Raw genomic sequence first — 25,254 nt, 5'->3', positions numbered from 1 at the left:
AAATGTGGAGGCTTTACAATATCTTAACAAAATTTTAACAAAATCTGACCCACGGGACCCCATCTCAACATGCCCCCAACACAAAGTCATGACTCATCCCAAGTCACTCTATTGGTGTTGCCTCAACCTTTGCTTGCAGGTCACTGAATTCGATCTTCAATGCTTGAAAATTTGTTGTTCCCTGTGTGGCGGCCTGGTGAACTTATTCGATCAATTTCTTTGTCGTTGGACCTTCAAATGCAAGGTCCATGGTACTTTATGTCTGCTAAACAAATTTTAACTTGTTCTGTACATTTTGTGATAGTTGGCTTGCTTCATCAGCTCAGGGTTGCATCCTTGCAGAAATGATAGCGGCCTTCTGACGCAGCTCATCAATTTGAGTCTCTATAAATTTCCCTTCTTGGAGTCTGGTGAACCTTTGCACAGGTGCTAAGGTCTGCACTGTCACCCTGATCTTATCAAATTGCAGTTGCTTTTCGCAGATGTCAACTTCGATCATCTACAACTATGGGTCCTCCTGTAACGAGGCCCACATTTCCATTGTTTGCTCAAATAATTGGTTTTATTCCTTGACTACTGTGGCCATAGTTGTCATATCTACTTTAATAGAAGTTGTATGCTACTCTCTGACCTCTAGAGGTGTGGCTGGTGTTAGGGTCGATATCTTCATCCCTCCATCAGAGATCAAATTCTCTTGTTGCATTTCATGTTAGGTGTCCCGCCCAGTCATTTGCATTCCATTAGGCACATAGATCATCTGACGGTCGTGGCATTCCTCCAGTTTCCCTCATGTTATCTACCTGTTGGCTCATGTTTGTTCATTTAAAAAACATATACAGTCTTTTTATCTTGAAAATTGCAAAATTTGTCTTTAGGGTTTCATGGTCAATTAGGTCTAGGGTTTCATTAGGGTTTCGTCAAGAAATGTGCTAAAATGTCCAATAATTGCCAGCAGGCCATGAGGAGGTTGCAACATCAATAAATTTTATCACCAAGCATTTGAAAATTTGTTTTTCCTCAAAACTTTGTTTTGAGGAAAAAAACAGAGTATTTAGTATTTATGGTACAAAATCATGAAAATTTTTCTTTTCTCATTGTAAATCCATTCATCTGCACCTTGGTTTCTTTCCTTGGCCTAAAAAGCTCCAACACCTGCAAAGCAAGCAAAGCTCAGGTCATATGGTTCATTGCAAAGTTAAAAAGAAGTGAAAAGTCCAAAAAACAGAGTTTGTAAATAAAGTGATTGGCAAAACATTATGAAAGTGGGTTTTGGAAAAAATAAATTCAAAGGCTCCATATATAAACCATTCCTCCAAGTGTTTGAGACTCATTTGCACTCCAAGAGCCAAGAGAAAACAAAGCAAAGTGATTGAGGGAGTTTTTGGTGAAATTTGCCCCAAATCGACCGGCGCAACGCACTGGGCAGGAGGCGCGGCGCATTGGCTAGGTGCGGTGCACTGGGCCTCAAAACCCTTTGTTAAAAAGCACGGGCGTGGTGCATTGGTGAGGCACTGTTCATTGGGCGTGTTGCACGGCGCATATAGCCAGGAAGCCCGAAAATCACCAGAACGACCTCCAATCGCAAAAATCACACGAGTTCACCTTGTTCCAAGTAGGTTGAGCTTAACCTCTGCTGTTTATCCAAGTTTGGTGTTGATGTTATGATGGTTGATGTGGTGAATGTTTTAACAAATGATCAAACCCTACCATTACAAATTCCTCAAACAAAAATTGTTGCCTAGGGTTTGATCAACTTTTTTGCTACCAAGTTCATTTTCCCTCCATCATTCCCTTACCCCATTTTTCCCTGTTTTCATGGTTCCCTAAGTTCCCCTACTCCCTAAACTCACTAATCCCCTATGAACCACACTGGTTGGTTTGAAACGCGTCGACAAAGGTCTTTCCTCATGTGATTTTCGCCGAAGTTCTGCTTACAACTATTATGGATCACAGAAGCCTCAATTCAATAATTAATCCCCTATCCCAAGTTCCCTTTCCCAAATTTCCTATTATAAAATCCCAAACCCTAACCTTATACAAAACCTCCCAAGCATCCCATATTTTCCCTATCTAAATTTATCCCAACAGCCCCAAAAATTCCCACTATTTTTCCCTCTCCTAACAGTCCCTTGTTTCATTGTTTTCCCTTGGTAGCAGAGGTCAAACAATCTTCAAAGGAAGTCCAACATAGTTTGACATATCAACACCTATTTCTTCAAGGTAGTTTGTCCACCAGCAGTTATGGCATCAGATCCTTCATATGATTATGACGAGGAGACCCAAAGTGACTCACCCACGGAGGGACATGCACCCAGGAGGCCTCATAGAGGTGGCAGACATATCAGAGAAGAACCTACCACTCTTACCGAGTTGCAGGCCTGCCCTCTTGCCCTCTTTTGTTTCTAGCATCAGTCATGCTATGAATTTTGCGAGAAAGTTGCTCATATTAAGTTTCATCATGAGTTGGCCCGCTTATTCGTGTTGCATTTGCATGGTGATCAAGCCACTCTTGCCAGTGTTACTTTCACATTAACACCAGAAACCATTTCATTGGCAACCAACATACCAAACATTGGAGAACCATGGAATAAGAGACAGAAGATTTATCGGCAACACTATGAACCATACATCAAACCTGGTTTTCTGAGGCAGCTTAAGAGAGTGTTTCCTTTTCGGTTTCTCAAGGATGAGTATGCTCCTTTAATGAAACTCATCATGAATTATTTCACCTGTGAGGGCCAGTTATCCCACTTGTATGCTTATCACATTAGGTTGTTGATGCATTTCACTCGGGTACGAATGATGAACATTCCTTATTTCATATGCCAGAACATAGAAAGGATGACCACTCTTGCATAGCACAAGACCCCTCAGCAGCAGTTTAACAGTCTTTATCATTTTGCTCTCATCAAAATTGTGGTCGTTCATCAGCTTGGTTTACAGGGCATCACTTGGGATGACTTCATATCACATGAGTTTTTTAGAGCTTCACAGGGACCATCAAAGGTTAAGCATGAGACAGGTGGACCTTCTCATCAGTATGAGGGCCATGAGACCGCTAGTGTGTCGGTATTCATCACATATCAGAGGGGCACTAGACATTTGTTTGCAACAGCGAAGCGAGTGTTATCTCCACCTGGGGTGGAAGGGGCCTCGTTTCCTCCATCAGCACAGCAAGTTCAAGACCGAGGCAATAGGCCTCTACAGGAGGAAGGACCATCAGGTGAGCGAGAGACTGATTTCATCCTCATTGAGGGTGATGATACTGACATGGGGCCACAAAGTGCAAATCTTAGACAGATCATCAAGGAGTAGCAGGCAGACATTAATGCCTTGTCCACCAACTTGGATAGAGTCCAGTGGACTATACAGTATTTGGAGCAAAGGAACAAGCAGCTTGAAGATCAGCAGGTGGTGATGGAGCTACAAAACATTCGGCAAAATCGCCAAAGTGACCGAAGGAGGAGGATTGAGTTCACTTCATTGGAGCTAGAGATCAATGCAGATAGGGAGTCATGGCTTGAAAGAGCCAACATCAACTTGGAGAGAAAACTAGAGAAGGCCATCAATGAGAAGAATATGCTCAGAAATTTGGCATATCATTATTTGTCCCGAAACTTGGTGTGTCGAGCAAGAATTAGGAATTTGAAAGCAAAGCTAAAGAGAGCATCAAAAAGGCAAAAATAGGATGAAGGACTTAAAATCTTGGCTGAGGCTTCCTTGGCCCATCAAAGCACTTAATAGAGAAGACTTAGCCCAAATTTCAAGAAATTTGGAGCAATTTTTGCATTTTTGTAAATTTTTGGCACAAAAAACAGAGTTTTCCTCCCTATGTGTCACGCCACGTGGCGCTCGCTTTTGCTAGAGGGCTCCAAATCACAAAAAAATTGCATTTCTAGATTTTTCATGGAAATTTATGCTTGCCTACCTATGGCCAAGAAATTTGGGCAGGTTTTGAGCCCTCAAAAGGTCAAAAAACACTCAAAAAATGACCTCACTGCCCCTATTTTGACACACAGGAAGCAGTGTTGGGAGAATGGACTTTTGGAGGGGAAAATGGAGGCCAAATTAAAAAATTCCACTTGGGTTGGAAAGTAGATAGGCTGAAATTTCCAGCAAGAACACTTGGAGCTCATTTGGACTCTGGGAAGGCTCCAAAAGTGGGTCCAAACAGGCGCTATGCATAGAGGAAAAATTGCCAGTTTGACCAAGTTTTGCTCTGTTTTTCGCCCAGTTTTGCCTAGTTTGACTTTTTCACTTTCCTAATGGAAAATTTATGATGTAATTTGATGAAATTTTATGGATTATGATGTAAATATGTTTGATTTTCACTTGTAGAGGTAGATTCATCAGTTTAGAGGTTGTTTCAAACTGAATGGATCAGTTTCCTTGTTTTTAGAGGCATGTTGTTATCTTGCCTAGTTTGTAGTTCTCAGTTTAGAATCAGTTGGATCAGCTCCTAAACTCATGAGATCGACCCCTATAGGAAAGGATGAGCTATTTTTTTCTATATTATGTTGTTTTTCAGTCATTAGCATGGTTGGACTCTTGAGAAAGCCTTGAGCTTCATTGTACATTCATTTTCAGTATTTTGGCTAAGGAATTGAGACCAGGATTTGTAGCACTCTTTGGGATTCATGTGGAAATTTGTATTGGTACAGTGCTTCTCTTTGTAATTGTGAATTTTGTTTATTTATATCATCATCTATCTTATTTCTTCTGAACTACGCAAACAAGAGTATAAGTAGAATTCATTGAAAGTGCAATGCTCTACTTGAGGTTTGTTGTAGTTGTTTGATGTTTTCAGCTGTCTGAGGAGGATTCATGATTGCCCTTGCCCTCTTAAACACCTCATCTATATTTTCCATCCATCTCATTAAAACTTAAGTGCCAAAACGGTTGCCTACCTTGCCCCATCGAGATCTTTGCAGAACTGAGCCTCAATCCCCGCACCCCAAAATTTGCTTTCCCCTTGATTCCAACAAAACCCCCAAAAAATAAAATCAAAGCCTTGTACTTCATACCTAGCCTAAAATCAGTTTTTATTTCAGTCATCTCAAGCCCCATCGATTATCTTTTGCTGAGATTGACCTAGAGAGAGCAAATCAGTTTTTATTTCAGTCATCTCAAGCCCTATCGATTATCTTTTGCTGAGATTGACCCAGAGAGAGCCCTCTCCTGTCCTCGTAGGGCTACCTATGAGGCTGAGCGTGGTTTGATGTTGGCCCTAGATCCTACCTTTTCAGCTTGAGGTAAATCTAGGCACTAATAGTTGGCTGCAACTTCAATTGAAGCTCTGAAATCTGCAGCTGCAGCTCAAACCGAACCTTTCCGATTTTCTCCTTGGATTTGTTCACTACATCAGTTAACTTATGAATTTTCTCTGCAGAGGCTTCCTTGTCTACCATTTGGAGCTTAGAGAGCTCACTACACACTTGGGTAAGGACTTCCTCTAGCTTTTGATTACACTGCATCACCTCATTATAGGCCTGCAATGCCTGTGCTTTTTCTGAAAACATCTATTGATTGTTATTCTTTACTTCATCGATAATCAACAGAGTTTTTTTTTCCTGGATGCAGAGCTCATCTGAAATTCCTTGGTGTAGCTCGTGCAATGTATGGATAGGTATTGCTTCAAGATTGATACTCATGTTGGTCATATGCAGCAGCTTGGCTTGATCCTCAGTTGTGTTGACATGCAAGGAACCATCTGGAAGCATCACTACGCGGAGGTCTAAAGTCAGTTATGTCTTTGATGTCCCGTTCACCTAACTCATGCTCGCTTGACCTACACTCACTTGTCCCATGTTTTCTTGGATCACTCCTATCTGGACCTATAATTCCTTCAGGCCCTATTGCACTTTGTCGAGTACCTGGTGGTACTAGTCCTCGATGTGTCCCTATATGTTTTCAGTGGTAGAGAATATAACATCACTTATCTCATCAAGGTCCCACTCTGTGAGGACCAATGGTGTAGTACTCGCAAAATTATCAGACTTTTTCTTCTTACGAGGTCCCATCAAACTTTGATTTTGTCTCTTCCTGGTCCTAAAGGGGGACTCTAAGTCCTCCAATTTGACATAGGGGTCCACGTCCCCTTCCTCTTCATCTATGGTTTCGACCTCAACATCTTTGTGCTTTGTATCCAGCTCTTCAATTTTAATGGTGACCTACGTTGTTGCGGCCTGCACATATTTTCCTTCTGCACTACCTTCTCTTTCTAAGAAGCCTTCTATGCTTCTTTCTCTTTGTCTTTCATGGCCTCTGTGGTAGCTGTTGTTTTCCTTGTTTCTACTTTGGCGGCCTTACTTTTTCCTGTGGCTTCACCAGATGGGGTGAGCCAATCGCTCAACCAGTGGCTGATGACCCCAAAAATATCATCCTCTGTGACTAAATACGGCAACTTGTGCCATGTTCTTGTGGAATCCTTCTTCACACGCATGGACAGATTGTGAAAATTTTCTTTGTAGTCTGTTATATTTCTATATTGCGCATGTAAACTGGGTGACAACCGTGGCCATTGGTTAATCACCATATGCAAATCTGATTCAAATAGTACCCATAACATCTTGGTTTCAATGATATGCTCAAGGTCCCTCTTTTCCCATAGCAAGGCAAATTTTGCAGCCTCGCCCAAGTCTAGATCCGGCATTGGGAACTGGGAATCCTCGGGCATCCTCCAAGCTACCAACGCGATCAATAACAGTAAGCACATGTAGTGGAATGATTTTATGTCCTCCTGGGCTTCGCGGAAATGATCCAAGAATTATTAGCATAGGTACTTTCCCCAATTAAATTGGACCCCCTGGCTGCACTGCACAACTAAGGATACCACTGGTGTCGGCACTTCATCGGCACGACACTTCCGCATTATTTTTCCTACCAAAATTTGTGCAACAAACCTCACAGCTCCATCTGATATAGAGTTAATGTTGTAGCTTTGTGACTTCTTAACCAACCCAAAGTATCTCTTCATCTGATCCGCAAGATTTTTCTCCCACGAATTTCCCACAAAAGCGTCTACAGGGTTCGCGCCCTGATAAGGTAGCATTGTGATTCTGTGGACCATCATATCATCAATTGGGATGGGTCCTCCCAGCCAGAGGCACCCATCATGAACCAGTGCCAACAATTGACGCACACAGATGGATTTAATGATGTTGCGACTAAAATGTGGGACATACAACATGTTGAGAAATCCTGCATGCTCAATACCAGCCACCCACCTCATTGGTTCAAGCCTTGTGACACCCGCCTCCTTGTATTAGACCGATTTCAAGAATTTTCTGGGTTGTAACTGTGGAAACTTTGCATGATCACCCAAATCCCAATCCCCCACCTTTAGATATGGTACCCACGCCAACAAGTCACCCTCAATAGTTACTTCCTCTGGCGGCAATGGCATGAATACCTTGTGTTTCAAAGATTTAGGGTCCTTAGTGACTTTTGTAGTTGATTTCCTAGGGGGTATATATGGTGGTAGCCGAGTAATTGGCTCTACATCCTCTGCACTGTTGTTGTCAATCCCCATAGTTAGCTCTTCTTCATCCAGATCTTGGGGTTCCATCGGCTGCTTATTTTTATCCATATGACCCTTCTGTCTAATCCCAGTTGGGATTTCGCACGGGGCTTGTTGTGGCTTCTTCTACTTTTTCTCTCCTGCCATGTAGGCAGTATGTTTTGGCCTCGATGACCTGGGTGTTCTGGTAGGGACTAGTGGTATTGCAGTCATTTTTTCAAGGCTCTCCCAAAAGAGTTTCTTCTGCCACTCAGACAAATCTACCTCAAACCCAAGCCTCTTCTGTGAAAACACTCATTCTACCTCTTGCCAATCTTGTCCAGGCATACAACAACCTTCTATGCTTAAACTTAGGCGCAAAATCTCAATACAGTCTCTCTGGAAGCAAAGTGTTTGAATGTGGAGTGGGATGTTGTACTTATAACCCCTTTTGAATTCAAATCCATCGATTCCCTCCAAATATCCCTCCTTAATGCTATTTTAGAGACAGATTTCCAAAGATAATCTCCTTAAATTCTTTTCCCCCACTCCCTTTAACGGAAAAATAGTCGTCCAATCATCTACAGTGCTTCCAACGGTCACTTGTTGGCCAGGATACGCAGGACCCACCTTGTTTGTGCATCTCCTTAGTCACATCTCACATCTACGCCTTTCTCTTAACTGATGCGCAACCCAATCTCTTTGCCAAACTTTTGTTTTGGAAGAATGGTTTATAGTCCTGTACTTCCTTCCAACTGCTTGAAGTACTATGACTTTCCTGCATCCATGTAGTCATCATGCAGTGGCAGGATCGCCCCTATACAACTTCAACACACTGTCATTGATTCTTCCTGGAAATATCTCCCTGTTCATCTTCACGAGTTGAACTGCACCTCCATCTGTCATCTCCTTGGCGATGTATGGTCCCATCCAATGCAACTGAGACTTTCCTAGGAGCTTAGTAAACTTGTTATCATACATCAACACTAAATTGCAACTTTTAAAGGTGTGCTGCTTAATGTGGCAATCATGCCATGCATTTTGTCTAGCCTTTTGTACCTGCTATCAAAACCTGCCAAGAATCGATCTTCTTCTAACTCAAGTATCTGCGTAAATCATTCTTCCATTATATCTCGATCTTCCATCTCCGTGACTATAGCAATCCTCAAATTCGGCACTATGTACTCCATTAGCATCACCACTTCTTGTCCATAAACCAATCGAAATGCTGTATATCCAGTCATATTTTTATAGGTATTTCTATATGCCCAAATAATAGCTAGTATGCGCACATCCCAATCATTCCTATTCACATTACAGATCTTCATCATATAATTCTCCAAGATCTTATTGAAAGCTTCAATTATTCCATTTGCTTGAGGATGGTATGGCATGATTTTCTAATGATACATCTAGAATTCTTCTAGCAGAGAAACAATAGTTTCATTCAGAAAATGTGAGCCCCTATCGCTCACCCAAATCTTAGGACGGCCAAACCTAGACAGAATGTACTCAAATATAAACTTCACAGTTGTAATTGTGTTGTAATCCTTCATGGGCTACACCTCAACCCACCTGGTCAAGTATCTTGTCACCGTGATGATGTAGAGTGCTCCTGTCTTCCTTCCTGGCAGCTGAATAGGTCCCACAAAATATATTGCCCATTTGTCAAATGCATGTAATGATACGTGCAGGTTCAGAGGAAATTCATCCCTTCGCAACAGCTTCTTGGTCCTCTGACAGAGATCGCATGCCCTACAAAACTCCTTGGAATATTTGTGCACAATTGGCTACCACAACCCAGCTCGTAGGATCTTCTGTGCAGTCGCTCTTCCAACATAATTTCCTCCACCAACTCCTCCATGTGCTTTAGCAAGGATACTTTATCTTTCATAATCTGATACATACTTGCACAAAACTTCATCCGACCCCATTTTATATAAGTGTCCCGTAATTACAAAGAATTACATAGCCCTGACCACCAATTCCTTCTTTTGTTGTGTCGTGTATCCTTCAGAAGATACACCTATAGACAGGAATTGTATTATAACTGTAAAATTTTCATCTGTAACGTGTACAGAAAAGAGTTGCATGTCATGCAATCCTTCATCCAGACTTGTAGGTTCTTTGCCATTATCGATCCAGGAAAGGTGATCGGGTCTAGCATTTAATCTTCCTAGCTTCACAATTACTTCGAAGTCATACTCCTGAAATAGAAGTACCCACCTACAAATCCCCCCCCCAACACAGGCTTGACCAGATACTTCAAAGCTGAATGGTCTGTATACATTTTGAAGTGCGCACTCAACAGATAATTCCTGAACTTCTGGAGCACATATACCATTGCCAACCCTTCGCGCTCCGTGGTTGAATAACTCTTCTCTGCCTTAGACAGTTTTCTGCTTGCAAATACAATCAGATGGTCGATATCTCCTGTGTCGGGTTGGGTTAAAACTGCTCCTAATGATATGCAAGATGCATCCACATGTACATGTAACTCTTTCTTCCAATCAGGGAACACTATAATGGGTGTTGTAACCATCTTTTCCTTAAAAACATCTAAGCTTTTCTAGTAATCATCATCTAAACAAAATGTCGTACCTTTCTTCAATAATTTCTCCATGGGTGCAGTGATTTGCGTGTATGCCTTAATGAACTTTCTATAGTATCTTGTATGGCCCAATGTGGCATGCAACTCTTTTACATTCCTTGGGGAATCCAAATTGATAATTACCTCAATTTTAGCATGGTCCACCATCAACCCTTACTTACAAACAACTTGGCCCAAAATTCTTCCATCTGGTATGGAAAATATACACTTTTTCAAATTTAAGGAGATCTGATACTTCCTACAAGTATCCAACATTAGGAGAAGACTTGAAACATGCTTTTTAACTAACCTAAACACCGTCCAATCATCAAAGTAGACCTCCAAAAACTTGTGAATAAATTCCTTAAAGGTTGTGACTACCACCCTAGAAAAGATCGCAAGGGCATTCTTAAGTCCAAAGGGCATAATTGTATACTGAAAAGAGCCCCATTCTATAGCAAAGGTAGTCTTACTTCGATCTTCTGGCACGATCTTGATTTGGTGATATCCTGAGAATCCATTTGTAAAAGAGTATGCTTCTTGACCACCAACGTTTTCCAAGACTTCATCAGTGAACAACATACGGAATGGATAATGTATACAAGCATCATTCAACTTCCTTAGATCTATGGAGATCATGATTTCGCCCTTTGTCTTCTTCTCTTGAACCACCATACGACTAACCCAGTCTGATTCCTCGACCGGCTCAATAATCCCTGTTGCGAGCATCTTATCTAGTTCTACACGTGCCTTTTCCTTATATTTAGGATTCAATCGATATGGGTGTTGTTTTACCGGCTTCACATCTAGATTCAGATTGATATTCATAACACCCAGATCACCTACTATCCCCTACAGATCAGAGAACTTATTTGGAAATAAGTCCTAATATTCATGTAACAACTCTGCGACTTTGTCAATTGTTTCCTCGTCCCAATAATCGCCTATATTCACGAACATCAGTTGTGCTTCCGACCCAATGTTTACTTGCTTGCTCTTCAATGGTTTGGAAATGTTAGGAACCTGTACCTCAAGCCCAGTGACTTCACGTTGTCCCTCTGACTCAGGGATATTGATATTCCTGGGATCTTCCTCACTTTCTTCTGTGATAACATTGTAGCACTCCAGAGCAGGGTGCAGCTATGTACTCCAGTCAGGTTGTACCCATGTGATATGCTCTATATGTGTTATGAATATCACAGCCTCAATTTCTTGTAATGCTTCATCAATACATTCGAATATGTCCTCAAAAATGAATGTTAGTAGAAATATATTCTTCAAATCGTCCCACTCCGTGATTCCATGTTGCAGCTCTGATTCTAAGTACCAATTTAGCAGAATAGTATCCAAGGTGTGGAATAATATATGTACTCATTCATGATGTGGTTCCTCTCCCCATTCTTTCATCCAACGAGCCATATGCTCGCACAGATCATCCTTCCCTGTATATTTTTCAGTAATGTGGGTATTTTCATAGCGAAATCGCAACTTCATCATCCTTCGCTACTCCTTCCAATCTGCAAAACTATTCTTATGTGTACCCCACCATCTGGAAGGCATAGCTCTTAGTGCGATGTCCAACGCCTAGAAATGATGCTCCTCTGATACATCCCTTTCAAATCTATCAAAAAACAAATTTACATCTTCTAAGCCATCATAATATGGTAAGTTGTGTACCTCAATGGATATACATCGAAGTGATTTAGTGAGTTTGTTGCATCACAGTTTTGATACTTCATGCAATCTATTCTTCCAATGTTCAAGCACTTCATCTTAGTCCTAGTTGTAGGATTTGTCCTTTTCCCAAGTAATTCTTCCATTTGTCGTAGGGTTGATCCAATCCTCGTTCCGTGTAGTAAGCTTATAGATCTGTTCAATATCATCCTCCTCATAGTAATCTCAGACTGGTTCAATATACTGCACCCCCTCAACTGGATCCAATGGAACAATGACTCTCAGTTCTTTCTACTCAAACATCATGGTACGCTTATTTAGGTTGATGACCGCATTCATATCAAATGCTCAATTGATTCCAAGCAATGTTGGGCAGGGACTACAATCATCCACTATTTCGATTACCTCAAAATCAGCTATAGGGTGCGCCCCTTCAATGTCGATAGTTACTCCACATAGGCATCCCATAGGAATAATCTTTTGTTGGTTCCATGGAAAATTTTAGGGGCTAATATTCACAGGTGGGTTAATTTTCCATGATTTTTCCAAAACTTTGATTCGTCAATTTCCATTTTTTCTAAAAATGATTCACCTAAATTCTACAATATAAAGTTATTTTACCTTTAAAATTGCCAACTTTATATAGAGACTATATATAAAATCATTATAAATTTGAATAATTTTACAAATATATCAATAAACATTTTATAGTTTTCATATTAGCGACTAGTGAGATTCGCTAATGTTTTTAAAGTTCAAGATAATTTTCCATCGTTAAAATTTTCCCAACTTGGTTCGCCATTCACAACTAGATTGGGGACCACTGTAGCATCAATTTTTCCATTCTTTCCCAGGTCTATTTAGGCAAAACATTCACATCAAATCCCAAATCTAAGATCACCTGGTCCATTCCAAAATATATGATCTGTGCAGTCAATCTCATCTCTCGACTAGTCCTTTTCTTACTTTTGTCTACTTTATGCATTGTGTGTTGTTCCAGTAGCAGCTTACCCTTGCTAGCATTGTTGTTGATTAACTCTTGCAGTCCCTCAACTACTTTTTGGTCCCTTAAGAGCTTCATGAAGGTTTGCAAGAAGGATTTCAATACTGAGTTATATGTTTCCTATGCAGCAATGACCCCTTCAGGATTCTTTTTTCGTGCATTCTAATTCTTTGATGTGGAAGACCCTAAATCCACAAAGCTCTTCTTCACCTCCATAAATGTTTCTTTTTCCTTATGAAAATAAAATTTAGTATCTTTGTCATTAGCCTTGTGCACCCATGGATTCTCTTCTGGTTGTTTCCCTACAGCTTTATCTTCCCCAGTATTTATACTGCTTCGCATAACTATATTAACGCTTGGGCCATCCTCACATTGTTCTAACCTCATCATCTAGATGTTCTGAGTGGGTTGTTGGTTCTTCTTCTCTTACATCTTTGCAATGAGTATAGGACAATCTTATATTACGTGATCAAACTGTCGGAAATACTGACAAGAGGGTTGTGTCAAGTTCTGACAATCTCATGCATAGTGGCCTGGTTCCCCACAATTGTAACAAATAACCTATTTGTGACCTCTTCCAGCTCCTCCCCCTCATCCTCTTCCTCGTCCATGGAATCCTCTACGCAGTGAAAGTGCGCCTTGATTGTGTTGTGGACAAGTCTTAGTGTGTGCTCTATATGTCATAGTTATGTCCATAATTAACTCATAGCTTCGACAATTGTGTTCATCATGGCCTACAGACTTACAAAAATTGCAAAATAGTTGTTGGGAAAAATGTACGAACTTCTGCAACAAATGGCAATTGTTAGTTGAGTGTTTTCCTGTTATTTTCCAGATAGCGCACCATGGCATTACACCGTTACTTGATCCAGTGAAAGTTTCTAGCTTCAGGGGTTTAGGACCTCCCCCAATTAGATAGTTCTAATATACCTAGCAATGATCCTTATCATAGCCATTTCCTTTGCGCTTTAAGCACCACACTTCAAAATGGGTCTCATTTTTTACCTCTTTTCCCTTTTTTGAGATCCTGCAACTCCATATGTAGGCTATCCAACTGTGTCTGAATCTGTTGCACTCCCAAATTCATATCTTGAACAGGAAAAGCCTCCAACTTCATAGCAATTTCCAATGCTTCAGCCTGTGATCCAAGCTTCTTCTGTGACAATGGTAACCTCAAATGAGGCAACGGTGTAGCAATATACTAGTCCTTATGTTGTTTGTCCGAGATACGTAGATTATCCTATTGTAGCAAACATTTCAGCCTCTGGTTAATATCCCATGCAGATTCATTCACCTTCAGCACACCTTTTGTATCTTTCAATGGTGTAGCTGGATGAGTCGTATTGTACTTAATATACCAACTCAACACCCTATCTTCTAATGTTGTGACCAATTGCACTTTCTTCATATTGTCATCCATTATCTATTGTGACTTCCACATAGCATCTGCTACAAACCAGAATTGATCAAGATCCTCTATCCCTAGACCCCTGAATATAGGTATCTTCATAGTGTTTTCCATACTGAATAGTAGAAGTGGAGGTGGAGACAAAGGTGTATGAGGTGGAGGTGATGGTGGAGGTGGAGTGGATGGATGTGGAATTCCCGCAGTGCCCTGATCTGCTGAATGTGGCATGCCTCTCGGCGTCTTCAGACTATTGCTTTCTTCTTCACTATCAGATGCTCCCAACAGAGGACTGTACTCAGCAATTGCATCTAGACCTTTTATGAACTATTTCCCACTTCGCGTAGCTCTTGTCGAGCCTGTTCTAAACATCAATTTAGTGGCATAACTCGTTTCTTGCACAGTAACATTTTAATCCAGGTTTTCAGATACTTACCTCTTGTTCCTTTGAAAAATTAGCATTCATCTTTGCTATAACTAACAAATGTATCAATCATTAACTCAGTGATAAATCACCCAAAATACCTTCGATCCAGTAATCGACAGTCATTGCAACCTTGTATTTGACCATCTGTAAATTTAGATAACTATTCATATAATTCACATAGAAAAGAGAAAAATAAAACCTTTTGTTCCTCTATATACAAGTATCTCTGCAACCACTCTTCTTTCGACATGTGCAGATTTCTATTTTCTTGGGCTACAAACTCGTGCAGCTTCCGATCTATCCACTTTTCAATCTCCTTCTTTGTTGGTTTCCATGAACCCCACATCACACATTTGTCAGATAGATCCCTATCCCAGCAACGGAACCATTTTTTGGCTTGAAGGGGCTTGGACCCAGGTTTGGAGTTAGATGCACTAATAAACAAAACCCTACACTATCAACCCTTTCGCCAACAACCAGCGTAGCGCAGGCTGCAATCTCACCTGAGGCAGTATTGGGGGATGCTAGAACTAGGTTTCTACATCCAGAGGGTTATGTGATGTGTTTTCTATAGATTTAGGGCTTATCTTAACCTTCACGAACCCTAACCATTGAAACCTAGACCTTACATTAAACAATAGTTAACAGATTTATGTCCTTCAATGATTGCGCTAAACATGCATAACATCATACATATACGCAGATCTATGTTTTCGCGAATCTATTAAGTATTTTTCGTAATTAAATGCATTCAACATTTCACAAATACAGTAAATTCATAAATAAATAGTAATTCACAAATACACAGATATCACTTCAAAATATTCCTTTATTATGCTTCAAATTTTCAGATACAACTCTTCCCAACCCTACGCACACAGTTGCAGGGACCCGCACACTTAGTTGTGGACTTACCAAGGTCTTCGCACACATAGTTACAGGAGCCTTCCCCTTCTCCCAAGTACATAATAGAGAAATTCAGACTTAACTTGTGTACTTCATTCTTCTTATCTATGGCTCTTCTATGACTTCCTTTTATATTCTTCCTTCCTTACAATACCATGGTCCGTGAACCATGGGCAGGTTTGAAAACAACTTGAATTTAACAAACTAAGGGGTTTTGACCTTCCTAAAGGCCCTTTAACTCCTATTGACCTACGCTACTTGTGCTCCGCTCCTCAAAATGTGGAGACTTACAATATATTAACAAAATTTTAACAAAATCTAACCCAGGGTACCCCGTCCTAACAGGCATAAAAAACAAAAGGAGGATATGACCATTAGGGGGGCTCCAAAATTCAAATTAGGTCAAAATTTTGGAGGGTGTTGTAATAGATACAACAACTATGTACAAATGAGTGTACTATTTTTTCCTAATAACATACGTGTTGTAATGGTAGAAAATATTGCACAATTAGTTGGATGATAAGATCAAAACAAGTGACATTAGGATAACTACAATTTTCTATGTTAATAATATTTCCCATATGAATGATAGATATTCAATCACATTTTACTTGAGGTATTGTTGTAGCTAAGTTTTCCATAGTTGAATTGTGATGGTTTTCTGAAGTAAACTCCATTAGAGGATATGCTCGGGATCACTGAAGTAGCATTGGAATTTTAGAACAAAATGTGAAAAGACAACGATATATATATATATATAATTCAAGAAATTCAATGTGCAAAGGAATCACTGAAGGGACATACGAGGATATTAAAACAATTAAATGATATTCAATTCTTTTATGAATTATAAAATCATAAGCATTTGTGTTGCAATGTTCATGCAAAAATAAGGATGAAAAAGTTGGGGAAAAAGGTCTTAAAGCAAGAATTGAGCTTTTAGGATGTTTAAGATGAAAGGATGTAAAGGTTGAATCCAAAAATTTTGAAGCTGGAATCCAATAATAATAAAAAAATGATGGCCTGTAATAGTATGTCCCAAAATGATGGTATATGTAAAGTTAGAGTTTATTTAGGGAATATTTTTTCTATAGGGAGTGAGGATTTTCCTTTAGATGCATTTTTAGAATTTAGACTTCTGTAGTTATTTTTGTGTGTATAATTTGTTTCTAGAGATTCCATCACAGTATTTGTTCTATCAATTTTTAGAACCATCATATGTGGTCCATCATCAGGATTCAAAGAAATATGTGAAGGCCTGATATAAAAGGTGATCTATCTATATATATATATATATATATATATATATATATACAGAGAGAGAGAGAGAGAGAGAGAGAGAGAGAGAGAGATATGAGAAGTAAATATGGGAAAGTTAGCTAATTCACAATAATTAGAAGATTGTCTTAGAAGACTTAACCAAATGTAGAAGAGACCAATTTGAAGGTTATAATATGACCTTAATCCTCCCAAAATGAAGTAGAGAATTATGCTACTCAAAACTATGTTGTTTGTGAAATGAATTTAATGGCACAAAGGAGGAAACTATTTTCAAATTGCTTGTGACTCAAAAAGAGAGGATAACCATCGTGTCATATCTTTGAATGAGCTAGATGGTAGCTCCATTGAAAGTATAGAAACAAGTTTATGTATTACAATGGACATGAAAGGTGCACCAATTAGCTTAGAAAATCATTCACCTCGCATCACTTTTCCATTATGTGCATGTCATTTTGAATATTAGCAAACAATGCCTATTATAAAGTAATATTTCAACAAGAATTTTATCATATTTGAATAGAAAAAAATACCAGAACAATCCTTGATTCAACAACTTTTAACTAATTCACAACAACTTCAATTACATGTAGAAATTCTTGTCTATGGATCTCTTACCTAGGGATCTCTTTCACAAGAATCTATAATGACATCAACTTTCAGTGATATTATTGCAACTTGTAGTGGTAACATTTCATGCAATCAACGGTAGAAGTTGTGGGGAAAATATTCGCGTTATGTTTGTAACTTTTGATCTAGCAACAACAATTTGCAGTGCTTTATTTATTTTGATTATAGTGTTGCATTATAAATTGCGCGATAAGAGGAAAATTCAGTTTATTATTATTTAGGATGCAAGATGTTGATTGACGTTGTATTTCCCAATTTAATTGATAGTAAAGAAAAATACAATTCCTTCTCTTATCCATATTGGCTTCGACGAAAAAAGTAAATCTGTTGTGCAACAAGTAGTCACATGAGGGCATGCATTTTGTATGTATGTTTTTGGCAAGCTTGCAGTTGAATGAGGTGAAAAAGTGACAATCCAAGTTGGCTTCTATTGATTTCCACTAGTGAATGTTCAATGATATGGACAACCTCAATGATACACCATGGTCCAGAATACATATTATAAACATGAATTAGGAAAAAAGAGTAGTATTTGCAATATAATAATGTCATTGCAAGAGCTATCAACACTGGAGTACACCTGTGATAGTAACAACACTTATACATAATAGCACATAGTTCACCAAGTTTAAATCATGATAGATTGAAATTTCCTTCAAAAGAGACAAAATATAACTACATCAAAGAATGATAGTGATATAAGAGGTGAAACAGAGCTGAATTTATCATGAAGATTATGAAATGGAAAACTTGCAGTTTTTGATGGAGTATTTATTATGATGGCAGTGTTGACAATCCTTATTAAAAAGTTTGAAAACTAGACATAGAAACGGAAGTACAAATGGACATAAAATCATAGTTACACCTCTTGCAGAAACTAAAATGATCAACAGTCCACATTTTTTATAGCCAAATTGACAACATGCTAGGGGTTTTCTCCTCTAAAAGTTTAACAAGATATGGGTGTCACAAAGTTGTAATTCGAAAAAAAACATGGTGCGCAAATATATTGTCCATATTTAATGTTACGGGTACCCAAACCATTCGAGAAACCGCCAAAGTGGGTGTCACAAAAGTTGTTTTCAGTTTCCACAAAAATCATTCATGGTTTGATGATTTACGCATGATGACAGCCAGGGACCCGTGCAACCCTCTATTTCATTTTAACCATTGTTTTTATATATGTTTTGGTTTGAGTTAAAAATAGCTCGAAACGTATAGTTAGAAGTTTGTATAAAACAACGATAATTTAATATATATATATATATATATATCCAAATTATTTTAACATTATAATTTCCATTGTAAGGGGATACAAGTATAATTTCCATTTTAAGGGGATACAGTTATATTCCAAAGATAGCCACAAGGAAATATTATTGCTCCTCAAATAAATGTAAGTAACTTTCAAGAAGTTTGTTGTATGCTTTTTTCTTTTTGTGGACGACCCAAAGTTTAAGAATCAAAAATAATGATGACTGCATTGTAAAAAAAGATATATCCAACCATCCAGAGAATTATTAGATGAAAAAATTCATAATATACATGAACCAACTTCTACAAAACTCAAAGAAAATGAAAATGTTGATCAACATGATTTCTTATCTCATGTATTTTATGATCTTGTAGTAGATTACATGGATTCTTTGAGTGGTCGAAGAATAATATCAGTTTTGCAGACAATCTCTTTTTTTGGGTGTGTATGAGCTCCCATGGATGTTAATTTTCCAGTGTTCTATGTTTTTACAATAAATTTTAGCCCAATTATTAACTTTAGTTAGCAATCAAATCAATCTTCCAGTAATAGATAACAATTGTAGATAAAACAGTAAATGCAATGTACAATAGAAGACAATCAAGAGGAGTAACAAGAGACATTGGGATTGCTCAAAGACCATACAAAAATCACACAAGGGGGAAATCCTTTCAAATTATACTTCTTATTAGATTATCATAAAATGTTCAGTAGAGAGAATAGAATGTTCCAATTCATCAATCAAGATTCAAATTCAATCCTTTGACTATCCAACTAAACCAATCAAACCATATCCAAGAGATGAGCCCAATAGAAAAATATGATCAAAGTCAAAGTCTCCACACTGATACAAGTTTTTGGTCAACGATCAATAATATTTTAGGTCATATCCGCAAAGACCTAGTGACAAATAATGTGGTTGTAACCCTCAACACCCTATCAACCTAGTGGTTGTAGCCAAATTTTCCTTGATCCAACCTTGCAACTCCAACTTAATTTCTTCTTACACGTGTGAGCTTAGACCCTGCAATTTCAGACCTATGTGAACCAAACCAAAGAAGAGAGAGATCAAACCTCCAAGAGAATAAGATTTAATTTGTTAGTGATACTTCGAAATTAGTTTGACTTGTCTTATATTTACATGCTTCCAAGGGGTGCCCAATTGTGCTTCAAAGTTGACCTATAATTTTGTGCACATGTGAGTGTTCACCTTAAAAATACATTTTTCCTTAACCAAATAAAATTCTTCCAAGGGCTAGGAGGGGTGTTTCTTGATGAGGAAGGTTGTCCAAAGGATGGAATTTATCCATAAGCTGTCAAATTAACTCTCCATCTCAGCTAGGGAGAAAAAATTGACTGCAACATAGGTCCCATCTCAAATATATCGTCATCATCAAGTCAAATGTCGTCACTACTCATTTCTACTCATCTCTACTCATCTTTGTTGAACAATCTTGAATCTAAAATAAGAATAATTTAACATCATAAGGGAGTTAAAGCTACCACCCGCTATCAATAGGTGAGATCTACTTACCACAAGGGAAAGGAACACACTTTGTCCTATTGAATTGGGACAATAGACGATATCTACTCAAGGATCACACTTTATCCTATCGTCTAGTGAAAATAGGTGAGAACGAATTGATGATTAGACTTTTTCCTATTGTCCATTGATCCTCCATTGAGACCCTTAAGATTCAAGTGGTAGAACACCTACATCCAAGACTTGAGAAAGATCGAATTACCACATGGGTAAGGATACACACCCTATCTCAAGTCATCTCAATCCACTGGCCAGATGGGGAGGTCTAATCCAAACAAGCCTATCTTGTGGGTAGGATTCCAACTGGGTATACTCTTTCAAAGTGATAATAGGCGAGATAAAATTAACACAAGGGTAAGGATACACAACCTATCCTATTGTAAAAATCTCCCTCAACCCTCGGATCCCTTACTGCTATATTCCCACTCTAGTATCTCAACTGGGGGAAGAGCACGCTCAGTGTTCTTAATCAGCCAGGACCCTTACCCAGGAGGGTCACATACATTAGTCCAAGTTTCTTTTTTAAGACCAATAAAATTCCTTTCAACAAAGCCTTAGTGAGTATATATGTTATCTTCTCACCAATAAAAATATGATGGATCCTCACTACTCCTCTCTACACCATGTCTCGTATATAATGATATTCGACCTCAATATGATTGGACTTATCATGAAATACGAGATTCTCTACAATCAGATTCCACTCTTGTTGTCACGGTATATCATGGTCGTATCAAGGATCTTCTCAAACATCTCTCCAAAGAGCTTCCTCAACCAAACTAACTCACAGCTAGCAATGCTAACAACAATATATTCTACCTCAGTTGTGCTCAAAGCTATGGAATTTGTTTCCTAATCATCCAAGATATGATGGTGGAACCCAAACTGAAGTTGCACCCTAATGTGTATTTCATATCAATAACATTTCCATCCAAGTCAGTATTAGTGTACTCGTTAAGTTGTACATCTCTGATAGTGTATGTTAGACCAAGGTTAATCATCCCATGCAAATATCTCAATATGTGCTTAACAACAATCCAGTGTGCATGAAGGGGATCAATCATGAATTGACTCAAAATTTTCACTACAAATCATATGTTTGGACGGTTGTTCACAAGGAACATCAATGCCCCAATAAATGGTCAGTACTCAGAAGGGTTTGCCAGGTCAGGTCCAGTAGAATCTCCACACAACTTCTTAATGTTCATCTCTATTGGTGTGGCCAAGGACTTGCATTCTACCATTCCAAATATTTCCAAGAGATTCACGACATATTTTCCTTGAGAAAGGAAAATATCTTCAACCCTCTACTACACCTCTAGTCCTATAAAGTAATGCATCATATTAAGATCCTTCATTTTTAATTAAGAAGCCAACTCCCTCTTACACTCGAACATCAGGGGCTCACTACCTATCAAGAATAGATCGTCAACATATAAAACCAAAATCAAAGACAAACCTTGGACAACTTTGAAGTAGAGGTTCGGGCCAACACTAATTCTCATGAACCTGAGATTCACCAGGTATCTATCAATGCATGCATACCAGGCTCTGGGTGCTTGCTTCAAACAATATAATTCTTTCTTCAACCTGCAAATGTTAGTCTTCCTATCCTTCACATCAAATCCCTAAGGTTTCTCAATGTATACTTCTTCCTATAGTATTCCATTAATAAATGTTGTCTTTACATCCATATGGTGAAGGGTCCATCCTTCACTAGAAGTAAGGGAAACGATCGATCTAATGGTACTGTAGCAAGCAACATGAGAAAATATATCTTCATAGTCTTCTCCCTCTTTCTGGAAGAAACCTCAGGCCACAAAACTTGCTTTATACTTATAAATTCTTTTGTTGACTCCATGTTTGATCTTGTATAGCCACTTTAAAGTTATGACAAACTTTCCTTTAGGTCTCAAAATGGCATCCCATACATCATTTTTCATAATCGATTCATATTATTTGGCCATTGCATCCTTCCAAAATTGTTCTTTCACATCTTCTTCAAAGGTAGGAGGCTTGACTTGGATGATAGTGCTCATAGCTACAATGTATCCCTGGTACCATAATGGTTTCTTGCTTTCTCTAAAGGTCCCTTTTCCATAAACATATCTCTCATCATCCTGTAATGTGTCATGAAGACACAATGGTATTTTCCTGGTAGGGGGGTCTCTTAGAGGATAATTTAAGGGGTCTATAGGCTCCATGGGGTAATTAACAATATCTCTCTCAAATTCCAGCATAAAAGGACCTTCTAGTAGGTCCATGTCATCATCTCTCTTCTAATAGGATGAGGAGGAGGAAGATCCCTTGCTTTTCCAAGGGAAACATCTTCATCGAAAGTTACATCCATGCTAAAATCAATCTTCCTTTGGCCAAATATATATATTCTAAATTCTTTAGAATTTTCACGATGTCCAAAAAATGTACCTTTCTTTAAAATTACTTCCAACTTATTCCTCTTGTCCTTCGAAATATACAAATATACATGGAAACCAAATATCCTAAGATTTCCAATGTCAAGATTCACCCCTATGAATATTTCTTTGGGAGTCTTGTTGTCCAAAGCTTGATGAGGAACCCTGTTTTGAACATAGACCAATGTATTTGTAGCTTCTCCCCATAGGAACTTTGACAACTTTTGATCATGTAGCATAGTTCAGGAAACTTCAACAATGGACCTACTCTTCCTTTTAGCCACACCATTCTGCTCAGGATTATAAGGTACAATAGTTTCCTTCTTGATTCCAACCTACTTGCAAAAGTCAGCAAACTCATTTGACATATATTCTTCACCATTTTCAAACCTGAAGACCTTGATTTTCTTTCCTATTTGTTTTTATTTAGCGCCTTGAAGTCCTTGAACATATTGAAAGCCTCATCCTTATGCTTCAAGTAGTATATCCATGCCTTCCTGGATAAGTCATCATTAAATATTATGTAGCAGAGATGGCCACTAAGGGAGTGCACTAGGACGGGTCCACAAAGGTTAGAATGAATATGTTGAAGAATACAATCAGTATTGATCTTGTTGTAGGGGAATGGTATCCTTGTCTTCTTTCCATTGGTGCATCCTATACATACTCAATTATGACTAGCTTGAACATCTATCATCCCATAAACCAACTTATTCAATTTTAGTAGGGATTCATAATGTAAAAGTTTCAACCTTCATTGCCATAGATCATTTTCATGATTGATGTCATGGACCATTTCTAGCGGAGGTCTTCCATGACTCTATATAAGCCTTCAATTCTAGATCCCAAGGTAAAAGCATCCTTCATGCGGAATTTCATAGGCCATGTGAGGACTTTTCCTTTGATGAAAGCTACTCTCGTGTCTTTGTCTTCCAAGTAAAATATGGATACCAAGTTATTCTTTAGTCTCGAAACATATATAACATCATGAAGAAGAATGAATTCATTAAAGCCCAAATGAAATTTGACGAAACCAAAAGCCTTCACAAGATGAGTAGTATTGTCTCCAAGGATGATTTTCGAATTTGACTCCCTCTCAACCAGGTTTGAGATGAATTCCCGATATCCAAAGAAATTTCTATAATTCTTTCTATTTACCAACCAACTATCATACAAATATTGAGGGGAATAAATAGAAAGAGCAGAAATAAGAATATATTTAGATTGACTAGCAGTTGCATTATTTTCATACTTGGAGTTTTGTGACCTCTTTTGAGGACGATGACCTTCTTCTTGATCATCTAGAGTATATCTTCTTCTTCTATTATCCCTTCTTCTTCAATCATCTCCTCTTCTTCAATCATTAAACCTATTGTTGTTGAAGCCTCAATTATTATCGTAGTTGGATCTTGAATCATTTCTCTTTTTCGATAATCCTCGAGCATAATGACCATGTTGTGGCAGTCAAAACATTCAATTCTAATTCATCTTCTCTATGAGTCCTTTGATTCAAGGGGATGACTTCTTGAACTACATTCTCTTACTCTTCCTTTCCTCTTCTTATCTTGAGCAATGAATGTAGAGGGCACTCCTTCTTCATGATTTTGAATCCTTTCTCTGGATATCATCTTGGTCTCCTCTTGAGTGCATTTACTAACAAGCTTATCAAATGTCAGAAGAACATTATTGTTGCTTAGAATAGTAATGAAGGTTTCCCAATTAGGAGGAAGACCATGAAGAGTCACCACCACCAACTCTCTATCCAATATTTTTTCACCAACAGATTGCAATTGATCCCTTAGGTGGGATACTCTCATGATATATGGATCCCCCCTTGTTCATTTTCATCTATTTGATTGATTTTTCAAGGAGAGGATGTGATTCAAGTTTTTGACTTCATACATCTTGACCAACTTGTCATAAATATCCTTATACTTCTTCAAGACACCAACATAAACACGTAAATGATTATGCAAACCATCAATATAATTTTCCTAGCTTTGAGCTTGCCTTTCTTGTCCTAGGATTTGGAAAAAGCGATGACATTTTCTAGAGGTACAAGAACATTTCCTTCCACTTCTTCCAAAACATCATTTTCATCCAATATCACTTAAACCTGATCTTCTAAGCTGCAAAGTTTAATGATTCACCTAGATTCTATGAATCCTTGAAGTAAGAGGTAGACATATTGACCAAATCAAATAGGCTCCTTTAGCTTCTTTAAAGAATGATTTCTCTTGTCACCTTGGGCATGTCTTCACCTTCGCTCTGATACCATGTTAATTTTCCATTGTTCTATGCTATTACAATCACTTTTAGCCAAATTCTTAACTTCAATTAACAATCAAATCAATCTTCTAGTAATAAATAGAAATTGTAGATAGAATATTGAATGAAATGTATAGTAGAATACTATCAAGAGAAATAACAAGGGACATTGGGATTGGTCAAAGACCAAGGGAAAACCCGACAAGGGGGAAAACCCTTTCAAATTATTCTTGTTATTAGATTGTCATAAAATGTTTATAAATGAGAGTACAATGTTCCAATTCATCAATCAAGAGACAAATTTAATCCTTTGACTATCCAACAAAACCAATCAAACAATATCTAAGAGATGATCCCAATGCA

The sequence above is a fragment of the Pinus tabuliformis genome, chromosome 5_1, assembly GCF_031772625.1.
Source record: "Pinus tabuliformis cultivar Carrire ecotype Pingquan chromosome 5_1, CPIR1, whole genome shotgun sequence".
Taxonomy (NCBI): domain Eukaryota; kingdom Viridiplantae; phylum Streptophyta; class Pinopsida; order Pinales; family Pinaceae; genus Pinus; species Pinus tabuliformis.
This window is presented reverse-complemented; position numbering follows the sequence as displayed.